At 42.2% G+C, this 26,098-nt stretch overlaps 1 non-coding gene across 1 annotated transcript; it reads left to right on the forward strand.

Annotated features, from left to right (window-relative positions):
- Positions 1-19,545: 19,545 nt before the first annotated feature.
- On the forward strand, positions 19,546-19,617 carry trnat-cgu (transfer RNA threonine (anticodon CGU)). Its single transcript has one exon. It is a non-coding gene; the product is annotated as a tRNA-Thr (tRNA).
- Positions 19,618-26,098: the final 6,481 nt, after the last annotated feature.

Below are 26,098 nucleotides of genomic sequence, written 5' to 3' on the forward strand. Positions count from 1 at the left end.
AGTCTGGACTCAACTCTCCCAATATACACAATACCAAATGTTGCGCTGATGGTGGAGGCCATGCGCCCTAATGGATGAGGCGTCTGACTTCGATGACAACCTCGACGTTATCAGAATGATTACAGGTTCAAGTCCTACTGCGGTCAATTTGTTCGCTGCATGAAATATTATATTCTTTGTTGTGAGTCTGCCGAAAAACCAACCATCTCTTCCAGTCACTCACCTGAAGTAAAGGAAGGCTGTTTGCTTTAAGAATCTAATGGCACCTTTTCATCATTGTCGATCTGGTTGCAGAGGCAGAGCAGCTGCAAAGTGGACTTTCTTGCACTTTATTTCTCTTTGGATACAAAACATAGGAGATTGAATGATTGACAGTGCTCTGAAAAAGTGACGATGTGGCCGAGACGTTAAGTTGATCGACTGCTAATCCATTGTGCTTTGCACCATGGGTTCGAACCCCTTCCTCGTCGTTATTGTGTTGCAGCTTTGCCCACCATGGTCGTTTTGTCAATCACATTTCACCTCATTGCCAAATTCCCCTTTCACTGACAATGCTGCACTTTGCTCATGTCATGTAATGTCTCAAATTAATAATATATTCGTCAAAGGGATAATACTTGTAGAATTGTAGCGAGAGGGACTAATTAGATAGGTCTCTGAGCGTCAGCGCAAGCACGATGGGCCTAATATCTTTTCTCAATACCGTCAGAATCTGAGAGATCCCCTCTTTTCTGTCGGCGGCTCGTTGGTCTCGGGGTATGATTTTTGCTTTGGGTTAAGCACATTTGAAATGTGAGAGGACCCGGGTTCAAATCCCGGACCAGCCCCGCCATTTTCAAATCAATATTCCGCTTCTCACAGCCGGTCGACGTGAGTAAACAGAAAAATTTCAAATTAAAACGTGTGATTTTGCGTTGATATTCCCAAAGCGTCCAAATCCCAGAGCAAAGTGAAACTCACCATTGAGTAAAGTTAAAGTATCTCAAAGGTACTCGTCTCTGTGTCTCGTTGGATAACCGAAACCCGTGTTTGGTTCCGGCCAATACTTGATCAGTATATCTTGCTGTCTGGACGCATGAGCTCACCTCAAATAGAATATGCATACATTTAGCGTCAATGTCCACCTCTGCTCTGAATATGAGTGCATCCTCTTTCTCTCGAGCTGAAAAGATGTGAGAAGCTGTCTTTTAAATTAGTCTCTTGATTGCCGAATACAAACCGGACAGAAAATCAATCCGGGCTGGCCATGTTGCATGGTCTGATTAAAAGGCGTTGACACCCAATATTTTAGGCATGTTATAGTCTTCTGGCCTTAACATTAGATTCAACGTATTGTATCATAAGCATTGTCTGGTAATGGTTCTGGTGTTCCCACTAACACCTCCTCTAGACCATCGTTTGTTACCTTATTATCCGATTCCCACACACTTTGCCAATGCCCCATTATGCCATTCATTATTTAATCGATCCTGCATTCCACTGTATCAAAGACGTTCACTTTTGTCCATTCTCGCTGCGTATTTTTTACAGGCGCTAATTTTGTTGAATAAATCTGTAATCTTTAACTTTTTCCTAAAATATCGGAATGGTTATCCGACAGAACGTGAAACCGAGTTTTTCATCCACAGAATCTGCACAATCTGCTGCGTTTTACGCAATGATCTGTGTTTTATTCATTCTGTTTCCACTCTTAAGGGGATGAGCCGTCTGTCCGGGTTCATTCTCTGTTTGTTTAAAATGGTTGCTATAATGGTGTGTCATAATCTCGTTCGCACAGAATTTAATCTTAATCGTTCCAGATGGAATATTGTTTTTTCTAGATCACAATAAACAGTATCTTGTTATAAATTTTGTCTTTTTAGGTCCCTAGTGTCAGAGGAGGAATTGTCTGAGTCCTTCATTTATTTCATGTTAGAGGCAAACAGAGGTATCCATTCAGAATCAATGCACAGATTGTCATCGAGATAAATGCAGCGAGAGATACAGGCAGCATTGGCACACATGGAGAATAGATAAGGCAGAAGCTTAAATAAAAAAGGGAATCAAACTCCAAATGGAAGTGAGAGGTAGCTGATAGATATGTGTGAGTGGAGGCGATAGTTCAAAGGCGTGGTCTCACGCCATGGCTTAACTAGTCAAACCGACTATCGAGTAAACAAAGATTCTCGGTTTGCTTCACAGCGGGGCTGGCAATTACTGTCTTCATGGTTCACAAAGGGTGAGTTTCTTGCCATGTGATATAGCTGCAATCATTTTAAACGAAACTGGGGTTGCACTAGTTCCCATTCTGGAGTAAGGCCCGAGATGGTGCGGTGCCTTGGTCGCATATCAAAGCTGCAATAATTTCTGGCGGGGTTGAATTTGCTTAATCACAAAAACTACATATTTCCTGACCACCGCCGTGTGTAACATTGCTGCAGTCAGAAGAAAGTTGTGGCAGCTGGTGTGTGGCGCCGTGAACGAAAAGTGATTAGTATGCTGTGTTGTGGCCGCAGCAACCTCGGTTTGAATCTGATTCACGACACATTCCGTTTTATATCTTTTGTTCACTCGGACACCTGCTGATAGAACAGAGCGAAACATTTATCCTTACTAAATGAAACAGATATTACGATTTTAGCAGTTGAACTTATTTACTCTTTCAAACCAACCTCTTCTCCCACCTTTTCTGCCTTCCATAATCAATAACCCTCCTTTATTTTGCTCATAATTCTCCCCGCAACAGTTTGTCTGGTGATGGCACTGGCGCGAGGCCGAATGAATAAGGTGATTTACTTCAATAGTAAAGAAGTCCTGTCATGGTCATTTAACTCACCGGGCGAAACATGTCTTTCTCCGTTCTGAATCTGTCTCAAAACCGACCATTTCTGACATTCCCTCACCTGAAGTAACGGAAGGCCCTTTGCTTACAGAAGCTGATTGTAGATGTTTTGAACATTGTCGATTTGGGTGCACGGACAGGACAAGCGGTGAAGGCTTGTTTTCGCAAGGGAGTTCTGTTCGGATGCAAAGATCAGTAAACGAGATGGCTGATCGTGTTGCGGCACTCGGTGGCCGACTTGATAACGCGAGGGACTATGAATCCATTGTCTTCTGCACGCGTGGGTCCAGTCCCATCCTCGTCGGTATTTTGTTAAATATTTGATGCATGTGGCTCTTTGTCAATCACCTGAAAATTCATTTCTAATACACATTTTTTACCGAGCTTGCTACACTCAGCTCATGACATGTCTCAAATTATTAACATATACTTAAAGAGAAAATATGGCAAGGGAATACACAATAAATTGTACGACATGAAGAACTGTAGCGGAACAAATGGACCTTGGAGTTCAGGTCCACAGATCCCCGAACGTTGCAGGCCAGGTTGATAATGTGGTTGATAAGACCTATGGAATACTTGCTTTTATCAGCCGATGCACATTATTTAAGAGCAGGAGGGTTATGCTTCATCTCTATACAACACTAGTTAGGCTCGAGGTAGAGTACTGTGTCAGCACATTACAGGAAATATGTAATTGCATTGGAAAGGATACAGAGGAGATTTACGAGAATGTTGCCTGGACCTGAGAATTTGAGCTATGAGGAAAGATTAGACATGGTGAGTTAGTTTTCTTTGGAACAGAGGAGGCTGAGGGGAGACGATAATCATGGAAATACCATTATTAGGGGCCTAGACAGAGGTGTTAAGTCGGACCTATTTCCATTAGCAGTGCGGTCAACAAAGATGAGGCAAAGATTTATTGTAATTGGTCGGAGGTTTAGAGGTGATTTGTGCAGAAAATCTTTCACCCAGAGGGATCTGTAACACACCGCTGAAAGGATGGTCGAGGCAGATACGCTGCCCAGGTTTCAAAAAGTACCTGGATTTGCACTTAAAGTGCCGTTACTATCAAGAGTACGGAACAAGAGCTGGCAATTGGGATGAGGCTGGATAACTCCTGTTCGGCAAACGTGGACACGATGGGCCGGAATGGCCTCCTTCCATACTATGAAATGCAATGACGTAATGCTATGCATTTGTGTGAAGAGAATTGTGAACTTTTTCAGGGCCACTATTATGATAAAACGTGTTTCACGTAAAGATAAACATATATTGAATTACAGAACAGAAGGATTGCAAAGTGGGTCCGCACACACGCAGGTAAACCAAATGCGCTTTCGATCACATCATCTTAAATATTCGGTAATCAGAACTGTAATCACGCTCCTTTGAAACAGACAAAAACACATAATGGTCCACGTCAGATAGCACATTCCTTTTACACACACGCAGATTGATCAGGGACTAAGTGCACATCCCTTTTACACAAACACTGAATGAACCAGGACTGAGAGCACGTCCCTTTTACACAGACACAGAATGATTCTGGATTGAGAGAATATCCCTTTTACACACACACAGCATGACCCAGTCCAAAGAGTATATCCCTGTTACACACACACAGAATGATCCTGGACGAAGAGAATATCCTTTTTCCACAGGCACAGAATCATCCCGGACTGAGAGCACGTCCCTTTTACACACACACAGAATGATCCAGGACTGATAGCACGTCCCATTTACACAGACAAAGAAAGGTTCAGGACTGACAGTAGATCCCTTTTAAACAGACACAGCGTGATCCGGGATTGACAGCACACAGCCTTTTCAATTCTCAAACCTCCCTTATGCTCAGGCTTACTACTATTTTTGGCAATATTATAAATCTCTTCCTTGAATCTAATTATATCTTTAATTTCTTTTGTTAACCACGGTTTGAACATTTTTAGTTTGGTGTTGTTATTCCTTCAATTAATGTACATTGTAGCGAATTATGAAATTTTCTTGAAATGTTTACCATCAAACGTGAATTAAGTAACATTTGCTGGGAACCAATTGCAGGGCTATGTGGAAAGTGGGTCCAATTGGATAGCATTTTAACAAAGCCGGCTCAATCATGATGGGCCGAAAAGTCTCCTTCAGTACTCTCATTCTCGGACAATCATCCTCTACCTCGGTGTGGTTCTTTTAATCCTGTGGGAAACGGATAATAATGTTCTGCACGTGACTTCAGATGAATACATTTAGCAAAAGATTGGGAACATTAACGGACTCAGAAACATTAAATGGCTTTTCAAACTCCCGGGTCAGTGAACCTGTTGATCTATTACTATTTGAGATAATTATGGACTGCTCGTAACAACAGGAGATCGACGTGGACTTCTTTGAAAGCGCAGACGGAGGTTGAACCCACTCTTTCCGGTTTGACAGGATCGCCTCATCACCACTTGATAACAAAACCTCTCATCCATAGCACTGATGTTACTTTTTCTGAAGCAACATACTGGGGATGCTGGGAATAGGAAATGCAAACAGAAATTGCTGAACATATACAACAAGACACGCAGCATTAGTGAAGTGAGAAACAGAGATAATGTTTCACATCGATGATATTTCATCAAAACTGTCAGAAGTTGGAGGTGTAACAGATTTTAAGCAGGTACTTAAGCATGGAGAGGTGGAGGGCAGGAAAGAGTGAAAAGGAAATCCTGTCACATGGTGGAAAGCAGAAATGATTTCATGACAAAACCGAAAGGGCATAATAAAGGGAAACTTCAAGAAAAAAAATATGCGTCTAGAGAAAGGGTAAGAGAGAATAGTAAAATCATGACTAACAGCTACTGTCCGAGAAAATGGGAGCAGTGGTTAGAATTATGAAATTGTTGAATTCAACGTTGAGCCCGGAAGGCTGTAAAGTGCCTAATGGAAAGATGAGCTGCTGTTCCTCGAACTTACGTTGAGCTTCATGGGAACAGTGTAGGAGGACGAGACAGAAGACCGAAAGCTTGGGGTTCTTGTTGCGGACTGAAATGAGCTGCTCGGTAAAGTGCTCACATAATATGTGCATGGTCGAACCAATGTAGAGAAGATTTCAGTCGATCCATAATACTATGTTGAAAGAAGTGCAAGTAAGTGGTTGTTTCACCTCTACTGGCCTGGACTGTGGGACGGGAGGAGAAAATGGCCACGTGTAGCTTCTCCTGCGCTTGCACTGGAAGGCTCTGTGCGAAGGAAAGCTTTGTTGGTGGTGATTGGACAATGGACCACGGCGTGCCGGATAGACTCGTCCCTTTGGACTGCTGAAGAGAGAGGGGAGGGTAAGATGTATTTGATGGTGGGACCACGTTGGATGTGTCAGAAATGGGGCAGGATGATCCGTTGAATGTGGCGGTTAGTGGGGTGAATGTTAAGCACAAGTGGAACTCTATCATGGTTCTGCGAGGAAGGAGAAGGGATGAGAGCAGAAGTGCGGGAAATGGGCAGGAGAAGGTCGAGGGTCATGTGTACTCGGGTCATGGGTTTTTCTTGCTGGAGAAAAATTTAGCTACATATCGGTAGCATTTGTATTGACTTTGCCATCGTCAGGACAGATACGATGGAGATGGAGAAATTGGGAGAATGGAAAGAAGTCCTTATAGAAAGCGAGTGGGGAAAAGTGTAGTTAAGGTAGATGTGGGAATCAGTGGGGTTATAGTAGATATTGGTCGGCCGACTATCCTCAGCAATGGAGGTAGCGAATTCGAGGAAAGGAAGGGAAGAGTCGGAGATGGGCCATGTTTAGGACAGGGAAGGGTGGAAATTTAAAGCAAAGTTGACTTAATTTCGAGTTTGCTGCGAAAGCTGAAAATGGCACAGATAAACTCATCAATGTACCAGAAAACGAGGTGATGGATCGGACATGAGTAGGACTAGAACAAACAATGTTGCACATATACCATTGAAATGCAGGCATATCTAGGCCACTTGCGGGATACCCTAGCAACACATTTAATTTGCAGTAAGCGTCTGGAGTCTAAGGAGAAGTTGTCCAATGCCAATTTAAATCAAGTTCCGCCAGGCGGATGAATTGACGGTAGATGGGAACTGGTTGAGCATCCGTTCAATGAAGAAGTGGAGGAGCCTCAAGCCGTCCTGGTGGGGAATGGATGATCAGAGGGATTGGACGACTATAGTGATAGGGCGAATGAGGGCAAGGAATCTGAAAAGTAATTGATGTTATTTTTTTTTACAGTAGCTTTCAAATCACTGGCAATATCAATGGATTGGTATTTCGTGTGGAATGAATTTGTTCAATTGTCGAAAATTGCACTTTTTGCTTCAATCGTCAGGATGGCTGAGTGATTAAGGTTTTGGACTGAAAATCAACTGTGCGAATGTTGGCTTGGGTTTGAGCTTCAGTACTAGCAGATGTTGTCTGTTATGATAACTTGGTAAAATGTTATAATCATTGGAAAGAAAGGTTTTTTATTTATATTTTACAATTCCAAGAAGCGTTCCTACATTTACAACAGGTGCTCTGCTGATTGACGGAAAATAAGAGCAGGGGTCGTCGAATCCTCGAGCCGGTTCCACCATTTAGTGAGATAATGTTTGACCAATATCTTAACTTCATCCATCTGCTTTGATACCAAATAAATTCCTACCATTATCTAGCAAAAATCTATCAATCTCAGGTTTTAATTTACCAATTTAGCTGACAAATGAACCGGAGTTGAGATGAGGAAATTACTGACTTATTCACAAATTAATTAAGGTTTTGAATGAATTGCCTGAACAGTTGGTTGCCACAGATGCGATCATAACCTTCTTAAGTATATAAGAACATAAGAATTCTGGGTAGGAGTATTTGACCCCTTGACCCTGCTCCGCCATTGAATAAATCATGGAAGAATCTAATCAAAGGACGTAGCGCCACTTCCCTGCTGCCTCCCCATAAGCCTTTACTCACTTATCACTGAAAAATATGTCTATCTCCGACTTAAATTTATTCTTTGACCCAGCCTCTACAGCTCTCTGAGGAAGATAATTCCATGGACTTTCAACGATTGAGAAAAGAAGTTTCTGCTCATCTCAGTTTTAAATCTATATTAACGACTGGGAAGAAAGGACCAAGTGCAACGTAACGAAGTTTGCTGACGATATAAAGGTGGGATGAAAACCAATGTATGAGTATAATGTTGGAAAGTGTGAGGTCATGCACTTTGACAGAAAAAACTTTGACAGCAAAGAGCAAGCTATTATTTAAATGGAGAAACATTCCAACGTGCTGCAGTACAGCGGGAATTGTGTGTACTTGTGCATGAAACAAAAAAGGTTAGTATGCAGCTGCAGCAAACGATCAACAAAGCCAGTGGAATCATGGCGTTTATTGCAAAGGAGATGGAGTATAACAGCAGTGAAGTCTTGCTACAGTTATATCGTGTATTGTGAGGCCACACCTGGTATACTGTGTATAGTTTTGGTTTCCATATTTACGAAAGGATAATTGCTTTGGAGGAAGTTCAAAGAAGGTTCACTCGGTTGATTCCGGAGATGAGGGGGTTGACTTATGAGGAAAGATTGAGGAGGCTGGTCCTCTACTCATTGGAATGCATAAGAATGAGAGGGGATCTTATCAAAACCTATAAGTAAAAGAGGGGAATGGCAAGCTGGATGTAGAGAGGAGCTTTCCATTGATAGGGGAGAATCGAACTAGGGGGCATCATCTTAGAAAGAGGTGCCGCCTATTATAACTGAGATGAGGAGGAATCTCTTCTCTCAGAGGGTTGTAAATCTGTGGACTTCGCTGCCTTAGAGAGCTCTGCAAGCCGGGACATTGAATAAATTTAAGTCAGAGACAGTTTCTTAACCAATAAGGGATTACGGGGTTGCAGGGAGCGGGCAGGGAAGTGGACCTGAATTCATGATGCGATCAGCAATTTTAGGATTAAATGGTGGTGCAGATTCGAGGGGCCGTATGGCCTATTCCTGCTCATATTTCGTACGTTCTTATGTTCTTATAAATGGGCGGTCCCTTATTCTAATTCGATGACCCCTAGTTTTACTTGCCCCTATGAGTGCAAATATGCTCTCTCCATCTAACGTGTCGAGCCCCCTCATTATCTTATTAGTTTCGATAAGATTACCTCTCATGCTTTTGAACTCCACTGCGGATGGTCCCACCCTACTTAATCTATCCTCATAAGTCAACTCTCCTCATCTCCGAAATCAACTGAGTGAACTTTCTCTGAACAGTTTCCATTGCAAGTATATCCTTCCTTAAATACGGAGAATAAACTGCACACAGTACTCCAGGTGTGGCCTCACTAATACCTGGTACAAGTGAAGCAGGACTAATCTGGTTTATACTCTATCTAACTTGCAATAAACGCACATTCCATTCGCCCTCCTGATTAATTGCTGTACCTGCATACTAATTTTTGTGTTTCATGCACAAGGACACTCATCTGTCCCTGTATTGCATCACTTTGCTACATTTCTCCATTTAAATTATAATTTGCTTTTCTATTATTTCTGTCAAAGTAGGTAACCTCTTATATTGCAACTGCCAACTTGTTGCCCATTTACTTAGCCGAACTATATCTCTCTGCAGATTTTTTGTGTCCTCCTCAGAATTTGCTTTCCGACCGTATTTGTATCATCAGAAAACTTAGCTACATTACACTCGGTTCCTTCATCCAAGTCATTAATATAGATTGTAATTAGTTGAGGACTCAGTACCGATACCTGCGTCACTCCACTAGTCACTGTTTGCCAACTGGAAAATGACGCATATATAGCAAAGCCTCTATCTTTGATTTACTCCCAACCCCGTGAGCTGTTATCTTGGGCAGTAACCTCTTATGTGTCACCTTATCAAATGCCTTCTGGAAATCCAAATACACCACATACATTGGTTCCGCCTTATCCACTCGTTACATCCTCAAAAACTCCAGCAATTTGTTAAACATGATTTCCTTTTCATAAAACCATGCTGATTCTGCTTGATTGAATGTCCCGCTGCTGCTTCCTTAATAATGGACTCCAGCATTTTCGCAAAGGCAGATGTTAGGCTAACTGGTCTATAACTTCCAGTTTCATGCTTGCCTCAATTTTTAAATAGGGCGTTACATTTGTGGTTTTCCAATCCGCCCCGAATCCAGGAAATTTTGAGAAATTATAACGAATACATCCACTATCTCTGCAGCCACTTCACTTAAGATCCTGGCATGAAAGCCATCAGGTCCAGGGGACTTGTCCGCCTTTAGTCCAATTATGTTACTAGCAGTACTTCCTTCTTGATAGTGATAGTCATCCCTGCCTACATTCGCTTCATTATCCACTCTTGGATTGTTTTTAGTATCACCTACTGCAAAGGCCAATACAAAATATTTGTTTAATGTCTCTGCCATTTCCCTGACCTCCAATATTAACCCCCAATCTCATCCTCCAGGGGATCAACATTCATATTAGCCAATCTTTTTCTTTTTATGTATCTGTAGAAACTCTTACTATCTGTTGTTATATTTCGTTCGAGTTTACTTTCATAATCTATCTTCCCTCTTCAATCATGTTTTTAATAGTTCTCTGCTGCTCTAGTCTCCCACTCGTCTTCGCCACATTGTGTGCCATTGATTTCGATTTCAAACCCTCCGTTATTTCCTTAGATAGACACGGATGGTTATCTCTTCTCTTACAGTCTTTCCTACTCATTGGATAAATTTTTGTTCCGAGTTATAAAATATGTCCGTAAATGTCTGCGACTGCTCTACAACCGTCCCACACTTTAGTCTATTTTCCGATCTATTTTAGCCAACCTTTGTTGTCCCCCTTATTTATGCTTCGGACATTGGTTGGAGAACCAAATTTCTCTCCCTCCAACTGAGTTTGAAATTCAGCCATATTATGGCCACTCATTCCTATACGATCTTTTACGACGAGATCATTTATTAATCCTGTCTCATTACACAGTACTAGATTTAAGATAGCCTGCTCCCTGGTTGGGGTAGCATGTACTGTCGAAGTAAACTATCCCGGATACACTCTATGAACGTCTCCTCAAGGCTACCCTGACCAATTAGGTGTTTCCAGTAAATATGAAGGCAAATCACCTCTGATTATTGCTGGTCCTTTTTTACAAGTCTCCATTATTTCTTGATTTATACTCTGTCCAAACATGTAGCTACGGTTAGGGGACCTACAGTCTATGCCCACCAGCGACTTTTTCCTGTTATTGTTCCTTTTACTCCACCCAAACTGATTCAACCTCTTGATCCTCTTAGCCGATCTTGTTTTTCATTAATGCACTGATCCCATCTTTTACTAAAAGTGTGACCCCACCTCTTAACATAAGAACATAAGAATTAGGAACAGGAGTAGGCCATTTAGACCCACGCACCTGCTCCGCCATTCAACAAGATCATGGCTGATCTGGCCATGGACTCAGCTCCACTTACTCGCCCGCTCCCCGTAACCCTAATTCCCTTATTGGTTAAAAATCTATCTATCTGTGATTTGAATACATTCAATGAGCTAGCCTCGACTGCTTCATTGGGCAGAGAATTCCACACATTCACAAACCTCTGGGAGAAGAAATTCCTTCTCAACTCTGTTTTAAATTGGCTCCCCGGTATTTTGAGGTTGTGCCTCCTAGTTCTCGTCTCTCCGACCAGAACCACCTCTCTGCCTCTATCTTGTCTACCCCTTTCATTATTTTAAATGTTTCTTTAAGATCACCCCTCATCTTTTTCTTTTATGTCTGTCCTTCCAAAATATCAAATACTCCTGAATATTTAGTTTCCTGTCCTGGTTACCTTGCAACCACGTCTCTGTAATGGCTATCAGATCATACTCATTTGTATCTATTTGTGCCGTCAACTCATCTGTTTTGTTACGAATGTTACGTGCATTTAGAGAAAAAGCTTTAAAATTTATATTTTACCCTTTTTTCCTGCTTATTTCTTCTGTCCTACAGGTCACTTTCTACATTTTTGCTTTTTAATTCAAACTCTACTCGCCTCCCTATTAAATCTATTCTCATGTTCCCATCCCCCTGCCAAACTAGTTTAAACCCTCCCCCACAGTACGAGCAACCGAAACCTCCAGCCCCCCCACCCCCACCACGCGAGGTTATTGGTCCCGGATCTGTTGAGGTGCAACCCATTCGGTACACGTCCCAACTCCGCCAGAAGTGGACCCGATTTCTCAGGAAACTAAAGCCCTCCCTCCTGCACCAGCTCTCCTGCCATGCATTCACTTGCTCTATCCTCCTGCTTCTGTACTCACTCGTTCGTGGCACCTGGAGTATTTTTGAGATTACTACCTTTCAGGTTCTGCTTTTTATCTCTCTCGTAGATCCTTAAACTCTGCCTGCAAGAACTCATCTCTCTTTCTAGCTATGTCATTGGAAACAGTATGGACAATGAACTCTGACTGATCACATTCCTCCATCAAAATGCCCTGCAGCCGCTCGGTGACATCCTTGACCCTGGCTCCAGGGAGTCAACATATCATTCTGGTGTCACGGCTGCGCCTGCAGAAACGCCTGTCTGCTCCCCTGACTATTGAATCTCCGACCATTATAGCTCTGCCATTCTTCTCCCTCCTCTCCTGTGCAGCTGAGCCACCTGCGGTGCCGTGGATTTGGATCTGGCTGCACTCCCCAGAGACACTATCTCCACACCGGTACTCAGAAGCTAAAGTCTGTTGAAGAGTGAGATGGACTCGGGACCTCGTGCACTACCTGCCGAGTACTGCTATTCTGTCTGCTGGTCACCCACTCCCTCTCTACCTGCACACTCTATAGCTGATGGGTGACAACCTCTCGAAGGAAATTGTGTAAATAGTTGATGGTGAACAGTTTGCCGTGCTCTGGGGAAAGTGTCTCATTCCATGCTTCTGTGATGCTACAACCCTCTCTCAGTTATCTTGTGTTTTCAGCTGTAAACCTCAGTTCACGGATTTAATTTCCGGCCGTGCCAGCAGGGATTTTCTCACCTTTAATGTGCTGGTTCTCTTTTTCTCTCTCTATGATTCATTCTATTTCTCTCTGAATCTGACTTTCTTTCCGCGTGTCAGTCTTGCTGTATATCTATTTCAGTTACAGTTAATTTTTGTAAGCTTTTCTCATTGGGGATCTGTTTATCCGTCCAAATATGACTTTCTCTCTGTCACTCTCCATGGCTACCCACATCAGTTTACTCCATAACATATGAGTTTTCTCTTTATGCGCTGGTTCATAGAAATATAGAACATCGAAACATAGAAAATAGGTGCAGGAATAGGCCATTCGGCCCTTCTAGCCTGCACCGCCATTCAATAGTTCATGGCTGAACATTCAACTTCAGTACCCCATTCCTGCTTTCTCGCCATACCCCTTCATCCCCCGAGTAGGAAGGACCTCATCTAACTCCTTTTTGAACATATTTAGTGAATTGGCCTCAACAACTTTCTGTGGTAGAGAATTCCACAGGTTCACCACTCTCTGGGTGAAGAAGTTCCTCCGCATCTCGGTCATAAATGGCTTACCCCTTATCCTTAGACTGAGACCTCTGGTTCTGGACTTCCCCAACATTGGGAACATTCTTCCTGCATCTAACCTGTCTAACCCCGTCAGAGTTTTAAATGTTTCTATGAGGTCCCCTCTCATTCTTCTGAACTCCAGTGAATACAAGCCCAGTTGATCCAGTCTTTCTGGATAGGTCAGTCCTGCCATCCCAGGAATCAGTCTGGTGAACCTTCGCTGCACTCCCTCAACAGCAAGAATGTCCTTCCTCAGGTTAGGAGACCAAAACTGTACACAATACTCCAGGTGTGGCCTCACCAATGCCCTGAACAACTGTAGCAACACCTCCCTGCCCCTATACTCAAATCCCCTTGCTATGAAGGCCAACCTGCCATTTCAATTCTTAACCGCCTGCTGTACCTGCATGCCAACCTTCAATGACTGATGTACCATGACACCCAGGTCTCTTTGCACCTCCCCTTTTCCTAATCTGTCACCATTCAGATAATATTCTGTCTCTATGTTTTTACCACCAAAGTGGATAACCTCATATTTATCCACATTATACTTCATCTGCCATGAATTTGCCCACTCACCTAACCTATCCAAGTCGCTCTGCAGCCTTACAGCATCCTCCTCGCAGCTCACACTGCCACCCAACTTAGTGTCATCCGCAAATTTGGAGATACTACATTTAATCTACTCATCTAAATCATTAATGTACAGTGTCAACAGCTGGGGCCCCAGCACAGAACATTGCGGTATCCCACTAGTCACTGCCTGCCATTCTGAAAAGTACCCATTTACTCCTACTCTTTGCTTCCTGTCTGACAACCAGTTCTCAATCGATGTCAGTACACTACCACCAATCCCATGTGCTCTAACTTTGCACATCAATCTCTTGTGTGGGACCTTGTCGAACGCCTTCTGAAAGTCCAAATATACCACATCAACTGGTTCTCCCTCGTCCACTCTACTGAAAACATCCTCAAAAAATTCCAGAAGATTTGTCAAGCATGATTTCCCTTTCACAAATTCATGCTGACTTGGACTTATCATTTCACCTTTCCAAATGCACTGCTATGATATCCTTAATAATTGATTCCAGCATTTTACCCACTACCGTTGAGAGGCTGACCGATCTATAATTCCCTCTTTTCTCTCGCCCTCCTTTTTTAAAAAGTAGGGTTACATTGGCTACCATCCACTCTATAGGAACTGATCCAGAGTCAATGGAATGTTGGAAAATGACTGTCAACGCATCCACTATTTCCAAGGCCACCTCCTTAAGTATTCTGGGATGCAGTCCATCAGGCCCTGGGGATTTATCGGCCTTCAATCCCATCAATTTCCCCAACACAATTTACCGACTAATAAGGATGTCCCTCAGTTCCTCCTCCTTACTAGACCCCCCGACCCCTTTTATAACCGGAAGGTTGTTCGTGTCCTGCTTCGTGAATACCGAACCAAAGTACTTGTTCAATTGGTCCGCAATTTCTTTGTTCCCCGTTATGAGTTCCCCTGATTCTGACTGCAGGGGACCTAAGTTTGTCTTTACTAACCTTTTTCTCTTTACATATCGATAGAAACTTTTGCAATCCGTCTTAATGTTCCCTGCAAGCTTCTTCTCATACTCGATTTTCCCTGCCCTAATCAAACCCTTTGTCCTCCTCTGCTGAGTTCTAAATCTCTCCCAGTCCCCAGGTTCGCTGCTATTTCTGGCCAATTTGTATGCCACTTCCTTGGCTTTAATACTATCCCTGATTTCCCTTGATAGCCAAGGTTGAGCCACCTTCTCTTTTTTATTTTTATGCCAGACAGGAATGTACAATTGTTGTAGTTCAACCATGCGGTCTCTAAATGTCTGCCATTGCCCATCCACAGTCAACCCCTTAAGTATCATTCGCCAATCCATCCCAGCCAATTCACACCTCATACCTTCAAAGTTAGCCTTCTTTCAGTTCTGGACGATGGTCTCTGAATTAACTGCTTCATTCTCCATCCCAATGCAGAATTCCACCATATTATGGTCAATCTTCCCCAAGGGGCCTCGCACAACGAGATTGCTAATTAATCCTCTCTCATTACATAACACCCAGTCTAAGATGGCCTCCCCCCTAGTTGGTTCCTCGACATATTGGTCGAAAAAACCATCCCTTATGCACTGCAGGAAATCCTCCTCCGCCGTATTGCATCCAGTTTGGTTAGCCCAATCTATGTGCATATTAAAGACACCCATTATAACTGCTGCACCTTTATTGCACGCACCCCTAATTTCATGTTTGATGCCTTCCCCAACATCACTACCACTGTTTGGAGGTCTGTACACAACTCCCACTAAGGTTTTTTGCCCTTTGGTGTTCTGCAGCTCTACCCATATAGATTCCATCTAAGCTTGCTGATACTTGGTGGTTGACGCGCATTTTAACATTATTCATTCAAAGATGCTCATTGTTGACGGGAAGATTACATGTTCTGTGCGTTAAAGCACGGGGGTTTGTTGTCAAGTTACGGACGATCAGTTCAATGTATTATTTGCCTAGTGCTGTGCTTTTGTGGTACAGCTTTTCACCGCCCACAGTTAAACACAAGGTATATATCCTCCCACGTTTGCATAGTATGCAGACGTGAAGTTTGCTCTGCGCTGAAAACTAAATTTTGAGTCTCCAAGCAATTTGCCGAATTTCCACGCACTGCACAGCAGCGTGCCCATGACCATGATGGCCGAGATGTTAATGGGTTGGAATTAAAATCCAACTGATGTGTCTCTGTTCCTGGTAAATGTTCAACCAACTGGTTTGACAATTAGACTTAATGCTTGTTTGTTATGAAAGCGTGTAAGCGGTCCATAATCTCTGCAAATAATATATTTTAATTAACCCTTCAAGACAACGTTTCTTTATTTAGAATAGGTGTTCTGCCAATTGACTGAACACAGGAACAGGATTAGGCCATTCCGCCCCTCGTGCCTATTCGCCTTTGTGTTCATTCTTGGCTGAGCTCTATCGTAACTTCATCCATCTGCATTGGCTCCACATCATTTTAACCAGTGTCTAGCAAAAACTATTAACCTAAAATTAACATTTTTAATTGAGCTAGTATATCCTGCTTTTTGTAGAAGATAAATCCATCACCCTTTGCGTGAAGAAGATTTTCCTAACTTCTCTGCCGAATGGCCTTCCTCTGATTTTAACATTATGTCCTCTTGTCGTAAAGTCCCCCAGGAACGGTAAAAAAAAGCTTTATCTCTATCTATCTTATAAATTCGTTTTAAAATGTTAAAACCCTCAATCAAATCACCACTTAACCTTCTATATTCCAGGGAGTACAGGCCTAGTTTATGTAATCTCTCCTCATAATTTAACCCGTCGCAACCTGGTAACATTCTGGTGATAAAGAACTGTACACATTCCAATCCAGCCTATCATTTCTAAGGGGCCGTGCCCACAAACGGACTGGATATAATGGATAGAAACGGCTTATTTCCCATAGCAGAAGGCTCAACAACCAGCGGGCATACATTTATAGTAATTGGAGAAGGTTTACAGGAGATGTGAGGTGAAATTTCCTCATGCAGTTAGTTGTGGTTGTCTAAAATGGACTGCCTACAGAGTGGTAGAGGCAGAAACCTTAAGCACATTTAAAAAGTATTTGGATGTGCACCTGAAGTGCCGTAACGTGCAGGGTTATGGACCTAGAGCTGGAAAGTGGGATTTGGTTGAATAACCGTGGCACGGACAGGATGGGTCGAAATTGCCTCCTTCTCTGCTGTAAACTTCCATGAACCTATTATATTCTATAACTTAGAGTACTCCAGATATAGTCTAACTACATCTCTGTTCAGTTGAAGAAAAACTTCCATTGCATTATAGTCCAACTCCTAGTTATAAATCCTAACATGCCATTAGTTGTTTCGAATATATTTGTAACTTGCTACTGCAGGTTAGCGGGATGGGCACTTGGACTGCAAATCACTTTGGAAATCCATCCTTCCGAGATGTGCTCCATTTAATTAGGACTCGGATCCAAACTTTGTGATCTAAAATGGGTGACAACACAATTACCTGTTTGGAATCTGTCTGCCACTGAATCGTCCATTTGCTTAATGTATCAATATATATTTATAAGTATACGCTAACGACTGCCCTACTTTCCATACCACCAATATTTGCATCATCGGCAAACTGGGATATCTGTCTTCCTGTTGTGCCTTCTTAATTTTTAAGAAATATAGAATGAAACAATGTTTTAAAAACTGGCGTTTTAAAACGTGCCATGCTTTGAAACTCTGGTTAGAGTCTGTGGGAAGAGAAGGTGAGAGTAAGATTTCAGGTCGATGACCATGTGATCCTACATCATGCAGTGTGCGCTGTTTTCAAACAGTAAATGCACGAGCTTGCATTCCTGTAGCATCTTTCACGAACATAGAATAACCCAATTGCCCGCCGTTGCTCAGTTTGAGTTCCGACAGGACACCCAGCCTCCAGACATCATTACAGCCTTGGTCCAAATATGGCCAAAAGTGATTAATTCTAAAATGAGGCGAGAGTTATTGTCCTTGACATCAAAACAGTATTTGGTCGAATGTTTCATCAAGGAGGCTTCTAACGTTGAAATGATTGCGGGGTTAATCTCCACTGCAGGAGACATACCTAGCCTAAAAGAAGATGGTTGTGGGTCGACGGCAATCATCTCAGCCCAGGATATCGCTGCAGGAGTTAATCATCACCTGCTTCATCAATGACCTGCCCTTCATCATAAGATCAGAAGTGGGCATGATCGTTGAAGATTGATTTTTCCAACTCGAGTATCAACTCTGCTAATAATGAACCAGGAAATATATCGCCTTTCCATTATCGTGCGGTGAAAATCTTGGAACTCCTTCTATAACAGTACAATGGTAGTACCACCACCTCAGTGACTGAACCACAGAGCCATAGAAATTTACAGCACATAAGGAAACCATTTAGCCCATCGCGTCCTTGCTGGTGGACTGTGTAGTATGCTGCCAAATCTAATTTCTAATATCCAAGTACTGCAGTGGTATACGAAGTTTGTTCATCACTATATTCTCAAACGCAATTAGGGTTGGGCAATACATGTCAGCCTTGCTAGCTACGCCCACATGCACTGAATTAATATTTTTATTAAAACGTGCTTTACAAAAAATGAAGTACTTCTTGAAGTGTAGTCACGGCAGCCAATTACCACACAGCAAGATCCCATTGATGATGGGATCGAGATATGTGCAGGAAACACTAACCCTCATAGAATCATAGAATCGGAGAAGTTTGCGTCAGGGAAGGAGAGCATTCGGCCCATCCTATTTCCGCCAATCAAAAGAGCTATCAAGCCTAATCGCACTTCACAGCTTTTGATTTGTAGCGTTGCAGATTAGCGCGATTCAATACATATACAAGTAATACTTAAATGTGATGAGGGATTGTGTCTCCACCAACTTTTCAGTCAGTGAGTTCCAGACCCAAATTCATTCTGGGCGAAAATATTTCTCCTCGACTCTCGTGTAATCCTTTTACCAATTACTTTAAATCTATGCCCCCTGGTTATTGACCTCACTGCTCAGGGGTACAGGTGTTTCTTATGGACGCTATCTCGGCCCCGCATAATGTTATACACGTCAATTATGTCACCCTTTATCCTCATCTGTCCCGAAGAAAACAACCCCAATCTTTCTCCATAACCAAAACTATCCAGTCCTGGCAACATCCAGAGGACAACAGAGGAAACAGATGAAAGTGAAGGAGAAATGTTTTTTTTAAGCTTTTATCTGTAATGCATTGCTGAAAAGATGGTGAATCATGGAGTCATCGATTCAAAGAATTGTTTCAGCATGGAAGAAGGCAGTTCGGCCCGTTGAGCCCGTGCTGACCCTCAGCTCGTCTCACCACCCTGTTATTTCCCCGTAGCACTGCAGATTCACTAGTAATCCTCAAAATGGAATTGGACAAATGCTTGAAGAGGCACAATTTGCAGGGCGTTGTGGAAAGATCTGGGAATAATTGGATAGCTCGTTCAAGAGTACGATGGACCAAGTACTCTCCATCGGTATGTATGATTTTATGAAATGTTTTATGATAGTTTCAAATAAATGACGCTGGTCATTTGCCCGTTCCATTATCCCACTTTATGTCTTTGCATATGCGTCTGTGTTTATACAACCGAATTGAAATGATGTGGGATTCGGTAGCAATACGACGCCAGTCACACAGTTTATCAGGGCGCGGTGGCCAAGTGGTAAGGCGTCGGTCTCGTAAACCGAAGATCATGGGTTCGACCCCCATCTGTGCCTATCGATATTTTATCACTTTAAATGTCATATTTTGAAGCTTTTTCCTTTTTCCCTGTCAAAACACATCATAATTTTGAACTAGCGCCATAAATCGCCTCTTAACATTTTCTATTCTAAGGAGAAAAATCCCAGCTTCTCCAGTCTCTTCGTATAAATGAGGTCCCCAACTCTGGCAGTATTCTAGTAAATCTATTCTGCACCCTCTCCAAGGGCTTGACTTCTTCCCTGAAGCGTGTTCCCCATGCAACATTCCAGCAAAGACCTCATAAGTGTTTTATAATTGTTTGGCATAACTTCCTTGTTTTTATACTCTATTCGTCTATTAACAAAGGAAACGTCCCCATGTCTTCCAGATCCTGCCTTCTTTAAAATTGTACGTTTTAGAGCTGGTTAATACAATACAGGGAGCATTATGATCGGTTTCAGGATCATTGAGCTCCAGAGGCAGATGCCTAAATAGGGATTTAAATTTTCATGTATAAATCTGGCCCCGTTAAAATTGTATCATTAATTCACATTGCCTCTCCTCATTCTACCAAAATGTTTCACTTCATAATTCTCTGCGTTAACTTACATCTGCTATGTGTCTGTTCATTTCACCAGTCGGTTATTTTCATTCTCCCTCTTTGTGCCACTTAGTATCTGCTTTGTGTCCCTTTGCTCTTCTTTGTAGCTTTCCCATTCACCAGGATCTGTGCTATTTTTCGCATTTGTGTCCGTTTTTACTCTTAGTTTAAAGTGGTCCGTTACCTATTTAGTCGTCCATGCCTGTTTTCTTTGGCCTCTCAGGCGGATAAATTGATTCTGTATGACTTTTAATTATTTTTAACACCTCCTGTCGGTTTACCCATTAACAGATTTTTCCCAGTGTATTCTGGACAGTCTCTCTCTCAGCCCCTTGAAGTCGGTCTTACAGAAATCTAGAATGGTAGTAGCTGTTTCACGTATCTCCCTGTCAAACGTTGCGTTGAAGTCGATCATGTTTTGATCGCTATTAAATACATTTTCACTTACCCTTATGCTGTTGAATAAATCCGGCTCGTTACTCATTACTAAACGTAAATTGGCATGCCCCTTGTTCGTTCTGGAATATATTGTTGTAGAACTTGCCCGGACACACTGAAGAAATTCACAATTTTTCTGACAGATGCTAGTCCGATTATCCCAATATATATGAAAATTTAAATCCCATATTAAAACCACACTGTCCTTAATACACGCTTGTCTAATCTCTACATTTATATATTCTATTGCTTCACAGCTGCGACTAGGGGTTAGAAAGACACTTCCACTATTGTCTTAAATACTTTCCTATCTCTTAATTCTACTCATAAAGTCTCCACGTCCGGCTTACTTGTAGTTAGATCCTCGCTTAGAAGTGAATCATAGAATCATGTTTATTTACAGCAGGCAAGAAGGATATTTCGGCCCATTCGGTCAACGCCGGCCAACAAAGAGCTACCCAGAGGAATCCCATGTTTCAGCTTTTGGTCCGTAGCCCTGTAGGTTATTGCATTTCAAGTGCATATCCAAGCGCGTTTTAAATGATGTGAGGGTTTCTGCCTCTACCATCGTTTCAGGCAGTGAGTTCCAGACTCCCAACTTGCTCTGGGTGAAGCCATTACCCGTCAATTCCCCTCTCAACTTGCTACCAATGACTTTAAATCTATCTCCACTATTTGATGACAATTCTGCTTCGAAATATAGGTCCTTCCCATCCACTCTCTCTCGGCCCCTCAGAATTTTGAACACATCAATAATGTTTCCCCTCAGCTCCCAATGTTCCAATGAAAACAAACTCAGCCTATCGAATCATTACACATAGCTAAAATTCTCTAGTCCATGCAACATCATCGTAAATCTCTTTTGCACCCTCTCTCGTGCAATTACATCTTTCCTGTACTGATGTGTACGCAGTACACTAGCTGTGGCCCAAATAATGTTTTATATAGCTCAAGCATAACTTCACTGCTATTGTACAATATACCTCGGCTAATAAAGGTAAGTATGCCGCATGCCTTCTCAACGAGCACGTTTTCTTTGCATCCTGAAACAGGGAGACAATGAGGAAATATTACAACAACAACAAGAACTTGCATTTATGTAGCGCCTTTAACATAGTTAGACGTCAGAGGGTGCTCCACAACAGCTTAAACCAAATTAAATAACGCTGACACCGAGCCACATAAAAGAGAAATTATGGCAGTTGCCCAAAACTTGGTTAAAGAGGTAGGTTTTAAGGAGCACACATCTTGACATCTTTTTGAAAGACTGTAAGCCCAGAATATTAATCAGTGTTATTTCCTCTCGGTCTGAAAGTTGCGAGATGTTGGCTTTTGAAATGGACTCATAGGTGCCGAATTCATGATATCATATAGGATATTCAGTGCAAAAACAGGCTTTTCGGCCCAACCTGTCAATATCGACGTTGTGGTCCACTGGAGCATCCTCCCCTCTTCCCGCATCGAGCACTATCAACATAGCCCTCCATTCAGTTCTCCCTCATTTATTTATCTAACGGCTCCTTACATGCATCTATAATATTTTATTCCACCAGTCTGGTGGTAGTAAGTTCTACATTCTTACCACTCTCTGGCTAAAGAAGATTCTTCTTAATTCCCAATTAGATTTGTTGCTCATTTTTCTTATAATGATGGTCTCTTGTAATACTCTTCCCCACAAGTGAAAACACTCTGTATCTACTCTGTCAAAACTTTTCAGGATATTAAAGCGCTCTATTAGGTCACCCCTCAGACTTCTCGTTTCACTACAAAATAAATTGAGCCTGTCGATTCTTTTCTGATAGTATACGATCTTCTCCGCACCCTATCCAGAGCATCGCTATCTTCTTTTAAATATGGCGACCAGCATTGCACACAGTACGCCTAATGTGGTCTAACTGTAGAGAGTTCTGCATTTGGTCGGTTTTGAAACCGGCGTGTCCAGCTGCCTGGTCTATTTAAAAGGGGCCCGCACCTCATTTTTTGAGGAGACATTTCACAGCCATCCTGTAGTAACTAAAGGCCGTTTGCTTACAGAAGCTGATAGTACATTTTCAACATTGTCGATCTGGGTGCACGGGCAGGCCACATCGTGGAGGGAACATTTTGCAGCGTAGTTCTGTACGGATGCAAAAAGAAATGGAATAGCCGAGTTGTGCTCGATTGCAGAGGAGAGGTTAAGGCAATGGACTGCTAATCGATTATGCTCATCTGCTTTGTTAAGCGTTTGTTGCTGATAAAACTTCCAAGAATTTGACTGAATATTACATAAATTGGCTTTGAATCTAAATCTCATCAAAACTGTCATTCCTGATAACATACCTTATCCATTAAGCTGCGCGCTCAGTGACTACGTCACGGTGATTCCTTATATTTTCTTGATATGCCAACTGTATTTACTGACTGGAGGAATTGTATTAACTCCACGTGATCGGCTCGGCTCATCCTTGGAGCGAATTGCGAGTGGTGCGAGCAAATTCTGCAAACTGTGTCATTACTCTTCTTTAAGGAAGGGGAAATGACCCCTACAGGTCCTGCTATGCAAGTGGGCACAGTTCTAATCAACTCCCATGATGCTTAATCCCCTGTTAGCGGGACTGGAAAACCATTTTCAAGAAGGAGGCTCATGGTCTGCTCAGCAGAAAGTCAATGTTCTGCATGTTCTTTCTGACAGCTTTCCAACTGGACACAGGCGTCCAACTGCCGTGCGAGAATTGATGACTATTCCAAGTCAAAAATATTGGAATGTGTTTACAAAACTAATCTTAAATAAGTGACCTGTATTATCAAATAAGAATTTGCAGCATGAATAGCTCTTTATTGACGTCTGTCTCGGCATTCTCATAATGTACACTCTACCTTAAGACAATTTTATAATCGGTGCTGCTTTATTTCACTGCGAGCGCGAAGGGACATATCTGTGCACATATTTGCCCCAAATTTACACCACTCCTTTCCTATTGTGCACATCTTTCTTTAGCCATTTCTGCCCTTGTTGGAGGTTAGATCAGCCCAGGCCTTCCATTGACGCCTGAGAACTTAATCAGCGCAAAACAGAGAAATACAAGAGGCAGAGACAGGGAGAGACAGAAAGATGCATGCGAATCCAATGTCAGAAAAGGTCATTGCATCTTGAGGGGCAATTATTTTGCTCTCTTGAAATGTTGTAAAAGCGTAAAACATAATTGGGCGACGGTTTAAACGTGCTTCGCTCCCTGGCGATCTCTCAGGCTCTGAGCTAGGGAAATGCAGTCCGCAACTGGAGCTCTTATTTATTCGAGCAATGAATGGAGCTTTACACAGTATAGTGGCGAGCAGGTAAATCTGAGTGGATTTCAGGGCCAAAACATTAAACCTTCTGGCTATCGCAGACAGTTGTGGTTTGCTGCAAACAATTTCTTTCCAGCCTCAGAACCAGCCAACCCTGTCCTGCAGGGCTATGGGGAAAGGACAGGGGAGTGGGACTAGCTGAGAGCTGGCACGCTCTCTATGGGACGAATGGCCTCCTGCTGTGCGGTAAGCATTCTATTAAATTACAATTGGACTTTGATGGGACTCGAATCGACAAGTTTGAATGTTTCTATTGAACAGAATCAGCGAGAAGGCCAATGCACGAGCATTGCAACACTGAGCACAACATTTTCAGCGAAATGTTCAGGAAAATCCTTGTTTCTATTGGATGTGGTGCAGGAATTATGTGGACATAACCAATGCCTTTATATATCTTCCCTTTGAAATCGAGTGTGTTTCCGGTACATTATTCTTTACATCAAAGTTATTGATTAAATGTCAAAACGCCTCCACTCCATCCCATATGTAATTTCCACTCTCATCCTCCGTTACAATATTGTGTGCAAAAGCAAACTAAGTGCTAGAATAAAACAGTGAAACGTAGATAATGTTGGGGGATACATCAAATGTACTTTCGATTCCTGCAGAAATGTCACAAGCAAAACCACCAGCTCTTCTCAGTAAAGCTCGAACTCACAACCTCGGCTTTTCCGGGGCTTTTATTAACATATAGGTACTGTGCCCGATCCGATTCCACCGCTATAAGTGCATGCAGATGCGGTGTGGTGTTGATGCTCCCATTATGCAGCTGCCTGTTCCACCTGTCTTATAAATCTTCGCCTAAAAATCTATTGAGGCTGGGGTCAATTGAAATGGTGAAGTTTCACATTGATCGATTTTTGTTTGGCAAGGATACGAAAATGTATGGAATCATCGCAGGCAAATGGAATTAAGAATTAGTCAGTTAAAAGTGACCTAAACAGAAACAGCTGCAAACAAACGTTGCATTTTATTCATATTTAACAGCAACAATATCCGGTCCGTGCGCAACTATGTTGTGGTCAGAAAAAAACTCCCCAAGCTTCCAAAACTCCCGTGGCTTTTCTGTGGTTCTCTTTCCTCTCCTCCCTTCCTCCTGCACGCTGCCAGTTTTTAAACCTTGTTTGAATGTTGCTCTGGGCGAGGGCATTCTGCAGTCTCAAAACCATCTCTGCTGTTTCATTGCTTGATTTCTATGTTTATTAATTATGAAACTCCTTGAGCTACAATGGTAGCGCTTGCGTCAATACATTAAAAAGCGGTTTATTGGAAACACGTTGAGATCATAGTTTGGTTTTGGACAGAATTGAACCTATGTAACTCAAGATGGACAGTTATATTTACAATAAACTATATCTTGTTATAAATGTTGGTTCATTAGTTCCGTAGTGTCAGATGAGGAATTGTTTGATCCGCTCAATTATTACATGTGAGGAACAGGCACGGGTTTTCATTCAGAAATAGCCCACGGATTTCCACTGAGATAACCGTAGTGAGAGAGACAGACAGCACCGTGGTACATGGCGGAATAGACAAAACAGATGGATAAATAGAAAACGGCCTCTGACTCTGAAAAGGACAAACATCACATGCAAAAGCTCGAACTCACAACCTCGGCATTTCCCGGGCCTATACTGTTATATAAGTACCGCGCGCAAACCGATTGCGCCACGGCCTATGCTATCAGCAAACCCATCATACAGCTGCCTGTTCCACCTATCTTACTAGCAAGAAGACAAGGAAGACAAGGAATCATCGCACAGTCAACAAAGACTAAAGCTTTTCATCCCACCGTGTCTGTGCCGGCTCTCTGCAAGACTCCATAGATCTATTGAGACTCCATAGATTTTCGCCATAGACGTGTTTTATTTTTGTGTGTAATGTTTTGTTATTTGCAATGAATTTGGATGTCCTTGGGTGAAATATATAAATATAATTGTGCATCTATATGTGAGTTGTAAATTAAATTGTGTGGAACCTTGATAATCAAATTGGTTGCGTTCATATCTGTTTTATTATAAATGTATTTGTTTTTATGTCTGTTTTATTTTTTTATTTAACTCTAAGTATCGCTGTGCTACAATTGTATTTATGTTTATTTGCGAGGTGTTTAAAAGTAACATAGATACAAAGGTACACACAGAAAATAC

Source organism: Pristiophorus japonicus, unplaced genomic scaffold, assembly GCF_044704955.1.
Source record: "Pristiophorus japonicus isolate sPriJap1 unplaced genomic scaffold, sPriJap1.hap1 HAP1_SCAFFOLD_37, whole genome shotgun sequence".
In the NCBI taxonomy this organism is placed as follows: Eukaryota; Metazoa; Chordata; class Chondrichthyes; family Pristiophoridae; genus Pristiophorus; species Pristiophorus japonicus.